Below are 13,832 nucleotides of genomic sequence, written 5' to 3' on the forward strand. Positions count from 1 at the left end.
TTCTGTGGCAGCTATGTAGTCTTATAACTTCTCAAATGGCCATCAGCAGAGATAAAGGCATAATTTGTTTTATCTTTCTAAATCAGCTATCTACCTGTGTCTGCAGCCCTGTACATGGTGCGGACATAAGAGATACCCTTTAAAAGGAGAAGTCCGGTGAAAGTTTTTATTAAAGTATTGTATTGCCCCCAAAAGTTATACAAATCACCAATATACACTTATTATGGGAAATGATCTTACTACTGCATCAAGGCTTCACTTCCTGGATAAAATGGTGATGTCACGACCCGACTCCCAGAACTGTCTGGGCTGTGGCTGCTGGAGAGGATGATGGCAGGGGGATGCTCAGTGCCCCTCCAGTGCCCTGTGTCCCTCAGTGTCCCCCTGCCATCATCCTCTCCAGCAGCCACAGCCCGCACAGCTCTGGGAGTCTGGTCGTGACATCACCATTTTATCCAGGAAGTGAAGCCTTGATGCAGTAGTAATTGCAGGCAAAAAAGCACTTTATGAGCATTTCCCATAATAAGTGTATATTGGTGATTCGTGTAACTTTGGGGAGCAATACAATACTTTCACTGGACTTCTTAACGTTCCCAGCAGCACTTCATAGATCTGGTAAGGAGCCTCGCCTACTATGTTTTTGGGTTGCTCCTTCGGTACCTTCGTATGCCGGCAAAATGTCTTTTACTGCCACACGCAAGGCAGGGAGAGAGCCGGGAACTAGTCATATGCGCTTTGACTAGTAACGGCTCTCTGTCCTGTCAGCGCGGGTGATTTACAGGCAAGGAGCCCCCCCTTAGAAGGCGCTAAATTGCCTCCTTGCCTGTTAATCACCCCTGCAGTGTGTGCTGACAGGACAGAGAGCCGCAACTAGCCACAGCCCAGATGACTAGTTCCGGGCTCTCTCTCTGAGTAGCGCACGGCAGTAAAAGACGTTTTGCCGCCATAAAAAGGTACCGAAGGAGCAACCCAGGACATCGTAGTGGAGGCTCCTTACCACATCTATTAAAGAGGTAGTTGACAAAAAAATTCTTTAAAATCATCTGGTACCAGCAAGTGCCAGAGAATTGCAACTTACTTCTATTAAAAAATATCAAGTCTTCCCATACTTATGAGCTGCTGTATGTCCTGCAGGAAGAGGTGTATTCTTTTCAGTCTGATGCAGTGCTGTCTGCTGCCACCTCTGTCCATGTCAGGAACTGTCAGAGCACTAGCAAGTCCCCATAAAAAAAACACCTCCTGCTCTCCAGACTGGAAAGAATACCACTTCCTGCAGGACATACAGCAGCTGATTAGTATTGAAAGACTTGAGATTTTCTGGAAATAGACGAAAACAGCGCCTGGCGCACATAGTGTATTGCCGTAGCATATTGTGTCCAATTAATTCAGATATGGTGTTGCTCACCTTTGGCTGTCACGCTACAAGCCTGACACCGCCTGAAGCCTTAGCTGAACCAACTTAACGCCCGCTGCCCATCCAGGGGTCCGTAAATTCGGTGAGAAGATCCAAGAAAGTTTCACTCATCTGAGGTACGATGCGTGGAGTCCCTGGAAGCCTCGCGCAGAGCGAATCAGCCACGGATAGTAGTCTTATAGATGATGGGAGTCGTGGTGTTAGATTGTTAGACACTTTTATTAACCCCTAGGCGACCGTGGACGTACCCGTACGTCCGGGGCCGTCTCCACGCGTTAAGAGCGGGGCCGCGGTCCCGGGTGCCGCTCAAAGCCCGGGACCGCAGCTGTTAGCGGGCACGGTCCGATCGCCGTGCCCGCTAATTCAGTAATCGGATGCAGCTGTCAAAGTTGACAGCTGCATCCGATTACTTACTGCAGCACTTCCCTGGTGTCTAGTGGGGAGGAGCGATCCACACATCCTACCCCGTCCGGGGTCAGCACCGTAATGGCGCTGATCCCGGCTCAGCACTTGATTGCTTCCGGCTGCAGCAGCCGGAAGCAATCGATGTGCCTATCTCATCGATCTATGCAGCACAGATCTCAATGAGAGATCAGTGTTCTTATACTAGAAGTCCCCGAGGGGGGCTTCTAGTATAAGTGTGAAAGTAAAAATAAAAGTGTGATTAATAAAAAGCCCCCTCCCCTAATAATTAAAGTCAGAATCACCCCCCTTTTTCCATGTTATAAATAAAAATAAACAAATAAATAAACATGTTTGGTATCGCCGCGTGCATAATCGCCCGAACTATTAATTTATCACATTCCCGATCTCGCACGGTAAATGGCGTAAGCGTCAAAAAATCCCAAAGTGCAAAATTGCGCATTTTTGGTCGCATCAAATCCAGAAAATTTTTAATAAGAAGCGATCAAAAAGTCGTATATGCGCAATCAGGTTACCGATAGAAAGAACACTTCATGGCGCAAAAAAATGACACCCGACACAGCCCCATAGACCAAAGGATAAAAGCACTATAAGCCCGGGAATGGAGCGATTTTTAGGAACATATTTGTTAACAATGGTTTGAATTTTTTACAGGCCATCAGATACAATGAAAGTTATACATGTTACATATTGTTGTAATCGTAACGACTTGAGGAACATGCATAACAAGTCGGTTTTACCCCAGGGCGAACGGCGTAAAAACAAATACCCCCCAAATAAACAAAATGCATTGGGTTATTTTTTTCAATTTCACCAGTTAGAATTTTTTCCTGGTTTCGCAGTGTACTTTATGGAAAAATTCAGCTTGTCATTGCAAAGTACAATTAGTGGCGCAAAAAATAAGGGCTCATGTGGGTTTCTAGGTGAAAAAATGCAGGTGCTATGGCCTTTTAAGCACAAGGAGGAAAAAACGAAAACGCAAAAATTGAAATTGGCCGGGTCCTCTAAGGGTTAATATGACGTTAAAACCATACATTTCGAGGGTGGCCCTCTTCATCAGATTATTACCAGGTACAGCTGAGCCAGGGTAACAACCATGGAGAAGCAGAGCCTGGGCTACAATGGAGGTGACCCTGCCAGGAGTACTACTTCCACCAGCTTAAATTATTGGATGACAAAAGGCACACAAGCTCTTTTACCACGTCAAAGGGAAGGCACCAATAGGTCCCTCCACTCTACCCAGATTACCCATCCCAACCCATTATTTACCTTTCCTTCCCTAAAACCTACCTAGAACTCCTTTAAACTGTGCGCCGGCTCCTGCGCTGGCCGTGGACCACCAGTGTGGACTCTCAGCACCCTACCCTTCCAAGTGGGCCTCTGCAGGGCCGTCTTACCAATTGGGCATGGTAGGCGGCTGCCCGGGGGCCCTTACGTCCTATGGGGCCCCTGCCTCCTACCATGCCCAATGGGTAAGACGGCCCTGCGGCCCCCCTCCCCAATCACTCTTGTGACCGCAAGCAGTGTTTTGCTTGCGGTCACAAGAGCCCCCCAGCTGATCCTCCGCTCTTCTCCGCTCCCCGGGGGTGTCTCACAGCCACGGCACACACAGCAGGAAGCTCAGTATGTGTCGGCGGGGACTTCTGGGTCAGGGGGCGCGTGTTGGTGATGCTCTGGAAGTAGAAGTACCAGCCCCAGCGCACACTGAGCTTCCTGGGGGGGGGGGGGGGGAGACAGAGGAGCCATGTATAAGGAGGGGGGGTGGACATAGGAGCCATGTATAAGAAGGAGGGGGGGGGGGAACAGAGGAGCCATCTATAAGGAGGGGGGGGGCAACAGAGGAGCCATGTATAAGGAGGAGGGGGGGGGGACAGAGGAGCCATGTATAAGGAGGAGGGGGGGACAGGGGAGCCATGTATAAGGGGGAGGGGGGGGGACAGAGGAGTCGTGTATAAGGAGGAGGGGAAGGGACAGAGGAGCCGTGTATAAGGGGGGAGGGACAACAGAGGAGCCATGCATACGGGGGGACGACAACAAAGGAGCCATGTATAAGGAGGAGGGAGGGGGAACAGAGGAGCCATGTATAAGGAGGAGGGAGGGGGAACAGAGGAGCCATGTATAAGGAGTAGGGAGGGGTACAGAGGAGCCATGTATAAGGAGTAGGGAGGGGGAACAGAGGTGCCATGTATAAGGAGGGGGGGGGGACAGAGGAACCATGTATAAGGAGGAGGGAGGGGGAACAGAGGAACCATGTATAAGGAGGAGGGAGGGGGAACAGAGGAGCCATGTATAAGAAGGAGGGGGGGGACAAAGGAGGAGGGGGGAACAGAGGAGCCATGTATAAGGGGGGGGGGGGAGACAGAGGAGCCATGTATAAGAAGGAGGGAGGGAACAGAGGAGCCATGTATAAGGAGGAGGGGGGGGGGGAACAGAGGAGCCATGTATAAGGAGGAGGGGGGGGGACAGAGGAGCCATGTATAAGGAGGAGGGGGGGGGGACAGAGGAGCCATGTATAAGGAGGGGGGGACAGAGAAGCCATGTATAAGGAGGGGGGGAACAGAGGAGCCGTGTATAAAGAGGGGGGGGGCAACAGAGGAGCCATGTATAAGGAGGGGGGGGGACAGAGGAGCCATGTATAAGGAGGAGGGGAAGGGACAGAGGAGCCATGTATAAGGGGGGAGGGACAACAGAGGAGCCATGCATACGGGGGGACGACAACAAAGGAGCCATGTATAAGGAGGAGGAGGGGAACAGAGGAGCCATGTATAAGGAGGAGGGGGGGGGGAAACAGAGGAGCCATGTATAAGGAGGAGGGAGGGGGAACAGAGGAGCCATGTATAAGGAGTAGGGAGGGGGAACAGAGGAGCCATGTATAAGGAGTAGGGAGGGGGAACAGAGGAGCCATGTATAAGGGGGGGGGGGGGACAGAGGAGCCATGTATAAGGAGGAGGGGGGGGGGGACAGAGGAACCATGTATAAGGAGGAGGGAGGGGAAACAGAGGAACCATGTATAAGGAGGAGGGAGGGGGAACAGAGGAACCATGTATAAGGAGGAGGGGGGGGGGGACAGAGGAGCCATGTATAAGGAGGGGGGAAAACAGAGGAGCCATGTATAAGAAGGAGGGGGGGGACAAAGGAGGAGGGGGGAACAGAGGAGCCATGTATAAGGAGGGGGGGGGCATTAGAGGAGCCATGTATAAGGAGGAGGGGGGGACAGAGGAGCCATGTATAAGGAGGAGGGGGGGGGGACAGAGGAGCCATGTATAAGGGGGGGGGGGCAACAGAGGAGCCATGTATAAGGAGGAGGGGGGGGACAGAGGAGCCATGTATAAGGAGGAGGGGAGGGGAAACAGAGGAACCATGTATAAGGAAGGTGGGGGGCAGAGGAGCCATGTATAAAGAGGGGGGACAACAGAGGAGCCATGTTTAAGGGGGGCAACAGAGGAGCCATCTAAAAGGGGGGTGGGAACAACAGAGGAGCCATCTATAAGGGGGGTGGGAACAACGTAAGAGCCATCTATAAGGGGGTAGGAATAACAGAGGAGCCATCTATAAGGGGGGTGGGAACAACGTAGGAGCCATCTATAAGGGGGTAGGAACAACAGAGGAGCCATCTATAAGGGGGGGGGGGCAACAGAGGAGCCATCTATAAGGGAGGGGGGACAAGGGGGATAACAGAGGAGCCATGTATAGGGGGGGGATAACAGAAGCCATCTATAAGGGGGGAATAACAGAGAGGCCATCTACACTACCGTTCAAAAGTTTGGGGTCACCCAAACAATTTTGTGTTTTCCATGAAAAGTCACACTTATTCACCACCATATGTTGTGAAATGAATAGAAAATAGAGTCAAGACATTGACAAGGTTAGAAATAATGATTTGTATTTGAAATAACATTGTTTTTACATCAAACTTTGCTTTCGTCAAAGAATCCACCTTTTGCAGCAATTACAGCATTGCACACCTTTGGCATTCTAGCTATTAATCTGTTGAGGTAAGCTGAAGAAATTGCACCCCACGCTTCTAGAAGCAGCTCCCACAAGTTGGATTGGTTGGATGGGCACTTCTGGCGTACCATACGGTCAAGCTGCCCCCACAACAGCTCAATGGGGTTCAGATCTGGTGACTGCGCTGGCCACTCCATTACCGATAGAATACCAGCTGCCTGCTTCTGCTGTAAATAGTTCTTGCACAATTTGGAGGTGTGTTTAGGGTCATTGTCCTGTTGTAGGATGAAATTGGCTCCAATCAAGCGCTGTCCACTGGGTATGGCATGGCATTGCAAAATTGAGTGATAGCCTTCCTTATTCAGAATCCCTTTTACCCTGTACAAATCTCCCACCTTACCAGCACCAAAGCAACCCCAGACCATCACATTACCTCCACCATGCTTAACAGATGGCGTCAGGCATTCTTCCAGCATCTTTTCATTTGTTCTGCGTCTCACAAACGTTCTTCTTTGTGATCCAAACACCTCAAACTTGGATTTATCCGTCCACAACACTTTTTTCCAGTCTTCTTCCTCTGTCCAATGTCTGTGTTCTTTTGCCCATCTTAATCTTTTTCTTTTATTGGCCAGTCTCAGATATGGCTTTTTCTTTGCCACTCTGCCCTGAAGCCCAAAATCCCGCAGCCGCCTCTTCACTGTAGATGTTGACACTGGTGTTTTGCGGGTACTATTTAATGAAGATGCCAGTTGGGGACCTGTGAGGCATCTGTTTCTCAAACCAGAGACTCTAATGTGCTTATCTATAAGGAGGGAATACACAGAGGAGCCATCTATAAGGAGGGAATACACAGAGGAGCCATCTATAAGAGGGAATACACAGAGGAGCCATCTATAAGGGGGATATTACACAGAGCAACCATTTATATGCAAGAACCATTTACATAGAGGGGGGACATATACTATAGGGTATACACAGAGAGGGACCATCTATAAGGAGGCTACAAAGAGGGGAGGCATATACTATAAGGTGGATCACAGTGTCAGGGCTACCCACTAAATGAAGGCACAAAGGGGCCAATACAGATGAGCAGTTTGTAGAGATGAGGTTGGTGACAGAGTGAGGAGCCTAATATATTTGTCTGGCAGATTCTGTGGATTCATGGCTCGGAGAAGTTCTCATAATGGCCCAGGACAGATGGAGAAGAAGATGAAAAGGGAAGAACTCTGATTAGAGAAGACGTCCCCTGTGAGTCACCGGACATAACTGCACTGTAATGTATATGGTGTATAGAGCTGGCTCTACCTCTATGTGATTGTATGAGGTGATATTGGTCTTTGTACAGAGGATTTTATTTAGTAGTAATATGGTAACAGTGTGACAGTATGGTGATATTATGGTAACAGTGTGACAGTATGGTGATAATGTTTTTGTTCTATCCCCTATTAGTGCTGTTCTGGGGTCACTTCTCTACACTGAGCCCTTAGATCTATATATTCTGGTCTTCCACAATGCCTCCAGTGTATAGGACACAACTACAACAGGTGCAGGCACTACAACTCCCAGCATTTACTGACAGTCTGCAGCCCTCAGGATATGCTGGGAGTTGTAGTACAGTGTAGACAGATGTATTGCTGGACCTTCAGGGCTGATGGTTGTCACCCACAGATTGCAGCCACCAGGAGCCTCTGCACACAGAGATTTATTAAAGAGTTGTCCTCTCAGAGACTACAACTCCCAGCATACCCCGAGAGCTGTATAAATGTAAGGGGTTGTATATTGGTGGGCCCCAAGGATCATTTCCTCTGGTGGTCCCCAGGTACCCCAGTCCGACACTGGCTGTGACATATTCCCTGTCCCCGGCCCCCAAGCAAGCTCCCTTGTAGGTATTGTGCCTGTGCTGCCGTCAGCCGCTCCCCCCTGCGCGCAGTCCTCAGGCTCAGGCAAGCAGAAGGGAGAGGAGTCTGTGAACGCTGTATGCAGCAGCTGAGACTCCTCCTCCTTCACGTATTAACTGAGGAGGACGACGTCAGGTCTCAGCCCATGAGGATGGCTGCTGGAGTACTGTGCAGTGAACAGGAAAACGTGGTGAATATATTACATGCCCCAGATACAATATATTAGACATGTTGCAGTCCCTCTGCATATAAGCCCTGTTGTCTCCCTGTATACTGTATAATACAATATACAGGGAAACAACATGGCTTATATATTGAGAAGGGCAAAACAACATGTCTCATATAGACAGAGGGGCAACCATGTTGTTTCCCTGTATACAGTATACAGGGAAACAACATGGTTCTCATATATAATAGTCATGTTATTGCCCCTCTGTATATATGAGACATGTTGCACTGGTGTGACAATAAACCCTGCAGATTGCTGTTGGAAGTGCTGTCTCCATTGCGTTTTTTGGATACTTTGAAGCCAACCTGGTCTGGTTTGGTGAGGCATGCACGCACGGTTATTTTTTGTTTTTGTGCTGCTGAGAGACTGTGTTGTGAATTAAAGTTTATGTTAACAATAATTTGTATTTTTTATTGTAAGTAATTGTACTGACTAGGGGCGGAGTTGCAAAGATGGGGGGTTTTTGATGGTAGCGGCCACGCAGGGGTGGGGGGTGTTGGGGGCTCGGGGCAATTCGCACCTCTGCCCAGGGGCCTATAATGCTGTTAAGACGGCCCTGGGCCTCTGTGCTCTCCTATGCCAGGGCTGAATTTTTTTTCCAGTCGGTCCAGCTCTGAAGTTAGTGATAATAGTTTTTACACTAAAGGTCACTGTATCTATATCTTCACCACCAGAGTTTTTAGCCACCCCACGTAAAAAGAGCCATTCCGTATGGGCAGTTCCTGAGCCTACATTGTATAAATGATAGAGGAATATTTTGTTGCTCAGGTGACAGAGCTTGAAAGAACTGCAGATATCACAGCTCCAACTCCGACATTTTATCAGGATCGACTCCTGCTCCTTCATAAATGGCCAGTCATTTACTAGGGGGGTTATTTATCACACTGGCTCAGCAGCTTCTTCCTAATGTCCTACATGATCCTGGGGCGATTTCTGAGGGAATGGGGAAAGATATAAAGCAGCTTCTCCTATGTGTGCAGTGGATGCAGCTAGTCTCCAGCCTCCATATCCTGAACTACTCACAACTAGACTAGATGGAGCAGGTGGTCTTTTCCTGCTGACAATCTTCTATGTTTCTAACTAAATATTCACCATACACACAGAAACACTGCTAACAATGCCAGATCCCTGTAATATAGAGGTCAGCCATAGTGATATCAAGAAGTCACACAGTGATATCAAGAAGTCACACATAGTGGTATAGAGGGGTCACTGTGGGTGTGGGGGCACGCAATAGCGCACATACACAGCCTACTGCAGCCATAGCGCGCGCACGCACGCACACACACACACAAACACACACAGCCTGCTGCAGCCATAGCGCGCGCACACACACACACACACACACACACACACACACACAGCCTGCTGCAGCCATAGCATACACATACACAGCCTGCTGCAGCCATAGCACATTGAAGAAAAACACCACATTGAGGACAGAGGTTACTGCTACGCTACTTATGTCTTCTCCTCCTCTATATTACACAGGATATCTTCATATTACACTGCTGCTCATATACAATCATTCAGCATCCAGGAAGTGAACAACACAGATCTCCCCCACACAATGCACTCTTCCACCACAGAAACAAACTGCCAAATAGTGACTGACAATTTTTTTATGACCACGCTTTTGTAATATGGCCAGTGTCCTATTAGAATGTTGCTCATAATATATATTGATGAGCAAAACTTTCATATCAAAACTCAATTTTAAATTGTTCTAAGTTTTTTTTTTTTTTTTTTTTTTTAAAGCTGGAGTCGGAGTTGGTACATTTTTTCCGACTCCAACCAAAACTAGTTCAGACTTCACGGTCCTGATTTAAAGTAGTAGTTATACTATAATGGTCATTTAGACACACTATAAAAAGATATACATGACTCACTAAAAGTAAGGGATATTTGGCTTGCTGGTGAAATGTTAGGGAAATGTAAAAAGTTCAAGCTAGAGCTGGGCGATATGGCCAAAAAATAAAATCTCGATTTTTTAAAAATTTTGGACGATTCTCGATTTAAATCTCGATTTTTTTTTTTCCTTTTTGCTAAATAAACAGAATAGTTTTGTCCTTGCAGCATCAGATACTATTTTAATGACATTTGAGACAACTGTATTGCTTCTCACTGTAACAGTGCTCCCCTGTAGTAGACAAGCCCCCTGTGTGCCATTCTGGGCCCCCATATAGTATAGGAGATCTTCTTTGTGTGTTTAGTAGTGGAGGTATAGTGGATAAGGGGTGTAGTAGTAGTAGTACAGGTACAGATGAGGGGTGTAGTAGTACAGGTACAGATGAGGGGTGTAGTAGTAGTACAGGTACAGATGAGGGGTGTAGTAGTAGTACAGGTACAGATGAGGGGTGTAGTAGTAGTACAGGTACAGATGAGGGGTGTAGTAGTAGTACAGGTACAGATGAGGGGTGTAGTAGTACAGGTACAGATGAGGGGTGTAGTAGTACAGGTACAGATGAGGGGTGTAGTAGTACAGGTACAGATGAGGGGTGTAGTAGTAGTACAGGTAAAGATGAGGGGTGCAGTAGTAGTACACGTATAGATGAGGGGTGCAGTAGTAGTACACGTATAGATGAGGGGTGTAGTAGTAGTACAGGTATAGATGAGGGGTGCAGTAGTACAGGTATAGATGAGGGGTGTAGTAGTAGTACACGTATAGATGAGGGGTGTAGTAGTAGTACAGGTATAGATGAGGAGTGTAGTAGTAGTAGTAGTAGTACAGGTACAGATGAGGGGTGTAGTAGTACAGGTACAGATGAGGGGTGTAGTAGTGGTACAGATGAGGAGTGTAGTAGTAGTAGTAGTAGTACAGGTATAGATGAGGGGTGTAGTAGTAGTACAGGTATAGATGAGGGGTGTAGTAGTAGTACAGGTATAGATGAGGGGTGTAGTAGTAGTACAGGTATAGATGAGGGGTGTAGTAGTAGTACAGGTACAGATGAGGGGTGTAGTAGTACAGGTATAGATGGGCAGCTAGGGGGGGACGGAGGAGGAGTGGGGGTGATGGAGGGCGACTGGGGGTGATGGAGGGCGACTGGGGGTGATGGAGGGCGACTGGGGGAGATGGAGGGCGACTGGGGGAGATGGAGGGCGACTGGGGGAGATGGAGGGCGACTGGGGGAGATGGAGGGCGACTGGGGGAGATGGAGGGCGACTGGGGCAGCTGGGAATGATTGGGAAAGGAGTACACATAGCCCTCCTCCCCTCACCCCGGCCACACATGCAGGTCCCGGTCTCTGCAGGAGGCTGCAGGGACTGTAGTGGTGATAGCGTCGCTGCCATTACTGGAGCTGTACAGCAGGATCAGGGGTGAAGATCCTGCTGTACAGCTCCAGTAATGGCAGCGACGCTATCACCACTACAGTCCCTGCAGAGACCGGGACCTGCATGTGTGGCCGGGGTGAGGGGAGGAGGGCTATGTGTACAGCTGGGGAAGGTCGGTCGCGGCTCTGGGGGACTGCCGACCGACCTGCACCTCGCCGCACTTCCCGCCCGCCCGGCACCTCGCCGCACTTCCCGCCCGCCCGGCACCTCGCCGCACTTCCCGCCCGCCCGGCACCTCCACGCAGCGCCGCCCCCTCACTTCCCGCCGGCCGTAACCTGCACCTCATGGCCGGCCGGCACCTCCACGCAGTGCTGCCCGCCCTCCATCTCCTGCCCGGCACCTGCACCTCCCGTCCGCCCGCCCGACTGACTCTCCGCGCTTCTCTGCCCGCAATGATTTTTTGTGAAAATCGAATTTACGATTTTCACAAAAAATCTAATCGATTCTAACCTTCTGGGCGAATTAATCGAATTAATTCGATTAATCGCCCAGCCCTAGTTCAAGCTACAGTAATATATAGCGGAAGCAGGGCATTTAAAGCGACTCTGTACCCACAATCTGACCCCCCCCCCCCCCCAAACCACAGCCCCGTGCCCAACGAGAGTATCTGTGCCCTAACTTTGCACCACCCCTCCGTCCCTCCTCCCCACATTCCTCATCATCAGGAATGCCACTGAAACATTTTCTCCTGTCTGAACATTGCACAGGTGTCTTAACGATCCAGCCCATGTGCCGGGCTGACACAGGTGGGTAATAGGAGACAATCTGCCTGAAGCATTCCTAATGATGAGAAGGGGGGGGCGGGGGGACTGAAGTTTAGCCAGCCTAATGCATACACAATCTAGGCCACGCCCATTGGGCATGGGGCTGCAAGTTTAAAAGTTGTTTTTTTAGAATAACTGCATCGCCTGCCAAAATGGACCCCAGGACAGATCTTGGATTAAAAGCAGCTATCCAAAGGTACAAGTGGTTTTGGGGGGGGGGGGGGATTGGGTCAGATTGTGGGTACAGAGTCGCTTTAAGTATTTAAGTAGAAGCATGTGAGCATGTAAGTGTGCCAGTGGTCAGCCGAGGAGCGGGAAAATTGGCCGCTCACATCCTTTGCACAGCCCTGAAAATCATTGTTTACCGGTCGCACATCTCCCAGTGTTAACAAGAGATGTGGGACCGATGGGCAACGCATGTAATGGGCCACACGAACGATACAGATATTGCTCGTGCAGCCCGGCTGCTTAATTATTTGTGCTGTGTAAAGGCACTGCAAACCAGCGCCGTTCTTGCTGATCAGTGCCCGTATGCGGCCACAGAAATCAAGTGTAAAAAGACCCCAAGGCTCACCAAGTAAAAGTTATTAAAGTTTTTGTAAGTTGTTAGAAGACACATCTATGGGACTAAGGTCAAATGGCAGAGGTCCTGCTCTAGGACAGACTAGAAGAAAGACAGAATCTTTGGAGTGGAGTACACCATACGATGGAATTTGCCCAGATAACACCAAGAGGAAAATGGCCTTCCACACCCAATGGTAAATACAAGCCAACTGAGGCTTTTGGGCCTTAAGCATAGACTCCTCAATAGCATGAAACCTCAAAACCATGGCTTAGATTTTGTTAGGCTAAAATGGGGAACATGCCATGATCTCAGGCCCAGACCACAAACATTTGTAGCACTAGCTTGTGATTAAGTCTGGATGCAAAAAGGTCCACGTTGGGAAATCCCCAACGCTGACTAATTTGCAGGAATACCACTGGATGAAGAGACCATTCCCCTTTGTCCAGCTTCTAGTGGTTGAGATTGCCCACTGCCCAATAGTCCTCGCCTGGATTGTAGACTGCTGAGGGAGCTGGAACAAGCGGACGAAAGGGGGGTGGGGGGGGGGCAGTGATCGGGGGACGTATAATGGGCGATAGAGGAGTGAATAAGAGCACCCTCAGGGACAGGAATTGTCTGGAGTGGCAGTCAAGGCCGATAGTCCCCTTTATAACCTAAAAAAAATAAAATAAAACTAAAACCTGTGTCTACCTTCTATGGACACTAGGCTAAAACTGAGGTAGCCTGGTAGTCTAGGTGAAGCCACCTTTTCATGTCTAGGGTCGCCTCCTAGTGGCAGCAGCCTATACCCACTGGTGCGGTGTCTCCCATTGACAGACACAAGAAATATTTCATCCATAGCAATTGAGTAAAAAAAAAAATTTCTTAAGAGATAGCTTACATTCAGTAATAAAGGATCTGCTGCTAACTTTATGGTGCTAGATATCTAGAGAGGTCTTGTGGCGTCCATGCCTTGATGGATCAGACCCATTTCAGCAACACATTAGGCAGATAATTTTGATGGCTAATCATATGAATTCCACCTCTTATAGTCTTTAACAATGTCCAATAGAAGGGACTGCGGGGACTTTGGTAATGTGTTGATAAGTTACATAAATGGCTCATTTAAGTATCTACATTAAAACTTTTTGTACTATTATTCACTGCAGCCTACAATTTAGTTTGGTCTGAGAATAAGCAATATTGGTTGGGATTGCATTAAAGGGAAAAAAAAAAACACAGTGATTTAGGCAGTAATTTTAATAGTGAACAATTCAT

The sequence above is a fragment of the Dendropsophus ebraccatus genome, chromosome 6 (genome assembly GCF_027789765.1).
Source record: "Dendropsophus ebraccatus isolate aDenEbr1 chromosome 6, aDenEbr1.pat, whole genome shotgun sequence".
NCBI classification, from domain to species: domain Eukaryota; kingdom Metazoa; phylum Chordata; class Amphibia; order Anura; family Hylidae; genus Dendropsophus; species Dendropsophus ebraccatus.